Source organism: Solanum pennellii, chromosome 8 (genome assembly GCF_001406875.1).
Source record: "Solanum pennellii chromosome 8, SPENNV200".
In the NCBI taxonomy this organism is placed as follows: domain Eukaryota; kingdom Viridiplantae; phylum Streptophyta; class Magnoliopsida; order Solanales; family Solanaceae; genus Solanum; species Solanum pennellii.
This window is the reverse complement of record NC_028644.1, coordinates 34,971,704-34,976,293: the sequence shown is the minus strand read 5'-3', so window position 1 is coordinate 34,976,293 and position 4,590 is coordinate 34,971,704.

Here is a 4,590-nt window from a genome sequence, read left to right as displayed (position 1 = left end):
CATGAGTAATTACCTTGTTTTTTTTATGATGTTACGATTTCTTTTATATGTTTGTTGATGTTAAAACTTGATGATAGAGTTGTATTTGTTTATGTGCTCTATTATGTTGATATGCATGTTGAATGCACCAGACTTAGTATTGTTGGTCTTATGATGCACATGGTATTGACTTAATGAATATGTATGATTGACTTGTATTGGTTCTTGAATTTGAACACGTCTTTTAAAAGCTAATTGCATACTTTAATGAAATGTCCCATTTTAACATGATTTTATGTTGTGTGTGAATATGTTCCCATACTTAGTACAAGTGATGTGCTAACCCCATTTTCTCCCTTTTTTCCAACAATTTGTATCCCAATCGTTGAAGGGCTTGTGACGACTTTTGAAAGAAGACTATGATTATTATTTTCCATGTTTGGTAGGTCCTCACTATTTATAGGACTATAACACTTTCTAGCTGTGGATGTTGATTAGTCATCAAGACAATATGTTCATTACCTTTCAATTGAGTACTAATGATTGTGTCGCCTTAATGTGGCATTTATTTTATTGATGTATGGGCTATGACCAATTGTTATACTCTTGTTTAGATAGTTAGGATATGAGACATCTAGTTTTAAGACTATGTTATATCTTATATATATTTATATGTGCAGTAAAAGTAGAAGATGACAAAATCTTCTTATACGAAGGATCTATGTATACTCGATATGACTATATATTATGTGTATGCAGGAAGTCTATGTAAACCTCAAGTTTATAGAAGAAAAGTTTTAAATTTTCTGCATTTTTAACTTATGAATGTAATTATTTAAGCTAAGAGGATAGTCTTAGTCCTCTTCGAGGACCACGACGCCGGTTACATCTAGGGGGTGCTCCCCGGATGTGAAAAACTTGGTATCAAAGCATGATGTTCACTATCGTTATAGTTGATGTCTCATTTAATCACGTAGATGTAGATTCATTCGTAATTGTGAAGCGTGCCTCACTTATGATTAGGAAACTATATGATGCTTAGTAATATGACACTCAAAAAGTCTAAGACATGTTCTACAGCCTAACATGAGTGTTAGAAGGTTGTGTCAATGTTATAAGGTCGATTTTAATGTATATAAGACTTACAGGAAGTTTTTGAATCAAAATGTCAAGGAACGTCCATGACGTTCGAAAACTAGTTCAATGAGGTTCTAGTGTTCGTTAGCCTTTTTGCCTAAGTTTTAGGCGTCAAAAAATTCTAAACTTTTGTTGTAAGGTGTATAAAACGTATAACAGTTAGTTTATATTCAAAACGTCTGGGTACGACTCCCAAAAGACCAGAAAAGGACCCTTAAAGTGGAACCTTGCAATTTAGCCAAAGTTACCAAAAACTTCTGTCCAACGAAGGTTGCATGAGACGGCTCGTGGTCCAATCGACAGGGCTACGATGGCTACCGTCGATCCTCAATTATCCAAATTCAATAAGGTCCTGTTTTGCACATTCTCAGACAAAAATGACAGACCAACAGGACTGTTGGTCCCTTGGCCGTGTATGACAGACGGGCCATCTGTTGATGCTTCTTCTTTTAGCTCATTAAATTTCTGCATATTATTAAGTTAGAAAAATTAATGAATTAGGTAGTTAGTTAATTATTTATGGTTTAAGGGAGATCTAATAAACTTGGTTTATGACCTATATAAAGAACCTTACCTAATTAAACTAACCTACACCCTCATTATTCAAAAAACCCAATTGTTTTTCCTTCTCTCATTGCTCTCTCTCCCAAATAGAAGAACACCATAGAAGGCAAAGCTAAGGAAATTTAGAGGGATTCTAAAGGGTCTGTTTTTACATCAAACATCATCAATCAACAAGATATGGTATTCCTTTAACTTTTGGGATCTCATTCCCCAAAGTGTTCTTTCAAGATAATTTCAAAAATATGAAATTAAAGTGGATTTTCATCAAATACGAAATTTATCTTGTGAATTGCTTTCTTTGTAATTTGTTTTGGTTATTATGAGTAGATTAGCATGTTTTATAACTCAATTATGTTACTTTTTGATGTATTGGTCTAGGTTATAGAAGATGACATTTTCCCTTTAAGCATAGGGTGTGATCTTGAATTGAATTATGTAGTATTCGTACAATTGATGTTGTTAATGTGTCAATAATTAACCTATGTTGATATGATATCAAACTATGAATAGATTGAGATGTATTGTAACGCTATTATGCATGTTTTTTAACAATCACCAAGGTCGTGTTGTAGATAATGATCTTTACCTATGTCTCTTATCTTTATTTATGAACTAGTGATTGATTGTTGTGTACTGACCCAATTCACTTCATAATTATGTTTATCACTATTTTGTGATAGTATTACACCCATCGTTGGATTGAATTGCTAATGGTTGTTGGTAAGACCTTGATGACGGTTTTGTGAAAAAGATTAGGGTAAGTCTCATGATCACAACTATTTACTACAATCATGGTTACTTGTCATTAAGTGATGATGTTGTATTGATGTATACATTACATTAATATTGATAAGGTTGGTATGATGTTGAATTTGAATGTCTTGATTATGATTTGTAAGATGTCGGCTAAGATGTAAATGTTATAAGAATTGTGATAAATTACCAATGTGCCTTATCATGAATGATTATGTAAATGATAAACCTTACATGTACGAATTGTAATAAAAGGATATTTACTCATACAATTCTTATTTAGATATGATGATTATTATATAATGGATAGACCCTATGACCTACGTTAACTTATGATGATTAATAATGATATTAAAGAGATATTTAAAGAGATGCTAGCTTAGCACCGAGGTAATTAGAGTGAGGAGTGTCCCTTCCCTCATTGGGAAGGTAGGATCACTAACATACTCATGAGATTGTAGACTATAATTCATGTATTATAAAGAGTGTCCCAACTATATCTCCTATTTCTTAAACTATGTTGCCCTCAGAGAATCATTAGCTAGTGGATCCACGTAGTTGCTATGATCATGTTATGGTACTACCTTGGAAAGTAGTGCACTTTCTTTTGGTGTAGGTTTCCATGACACGGATTCCACATTAGCTCATTTTGTATACGTCGATTAAGACAAGATGTTCCTAAAAGGTGAAATAAAGTAATGTATGAACTCTGAATAGGATGACCTAAGAGGTTTTCCTTATCCGGGATAGGGGTATGAGAATCTACCTATATATTGCACTAGTTAGCCTTGAAGGGCATCTTATGAGGATGTTCTTATGTATGTAAATTCCTATGAATGTAAATGATATGTATATGATGATGTTGCATGTTGATGGTACATATGATATCGAATAAACTTATGAATATGTGATTGGTCCATATGGCTAAAGTATGATGTTATGTACTCTTAATGATATTATATGCGAAGTCGTCCATTGGTAATGGTTCTTGTTAGGATTTCGTAATTGAGTAAGGTGATGGGGCTTTGCTTAGTTATTGCACTAGTGTACTTCATGAGGGTTCATGAGTAATTGTCTTGCTTTGGTTTTGTTGTAATGGACTCCTATTCATTCTTGTTGAGGTTATAAGTTGATTATAGAGTTTTCTTTATTATGTGATAAATTATGTTGGTATTCATGGTTGAATTGTCTAGAATAATTATTAACGGTAATGTGATGAACATTGTTTAGACTTAATGAATATGCATTAATGACCTGTATTCGTTCTTGAATGTGAATAATGCTTTTCAATCGTAAATTAGCATTGCTTTAATGGAATGTCTCTTTTTAGCATTATTTCTATTATGTGTAAGCATATGGTCACACACTTAATATATGTGATGTGGGTATTGTTGGTCTTGTGATGAACATGATCTCGACTTAATGAATATGCATTAATTAATTGTATTCGTCCTCAAATATGCATAAGGCTTTTCAAATGTTAAATAGCATGTGTTAATGCAATGTCCGTTTCTAGTATGATTTTATGATGTGCGTGAATATGCTCTCATACTTAGTACATGTGATGTGCTAACCACATCTTCTCCCTTTTCCCCAACATTTTATGTTCCGTTCATTGAAGTAATTTTGAGAAAACTCTGAGGTAAGACATAGAATTCTCACACATCCAAGTTGGGTTGGTCCTCAATTTTCGAGGTCTATGCCACCATCAAGCTATTTATATTGTTCTAGTTTTCAGAATTCTAGTTCATTCCTTTTCATTTGAGTACTAAAGATTGTATATCCTATATGTGTCTTCATTACACTGATGTATGTGATATTCCCAATTGATATACTCTTGTTTAGATTGTTATGAGATGAGACATCCTTTTAAGACTATGTTAAGTATCTTATGTATAAACATATATATATATATATATATATCTACATATATATATTTATATATAACTACATATATATATAATGCTCTTATAAGATTAGTTTATGTATACTCGATATTAATATATTATATGTATTTGAGAGGTCTATTTAAACCTCAACATAGATATTGAAAAGTTTTATATTTTCCCAAATTTTAAATTATGAATGTAATGATTTAAACTAAGAGGCTAGTTTTAGTCCTCATTGAAGACACCGCCGCCGGTTACGTCTAAGGGG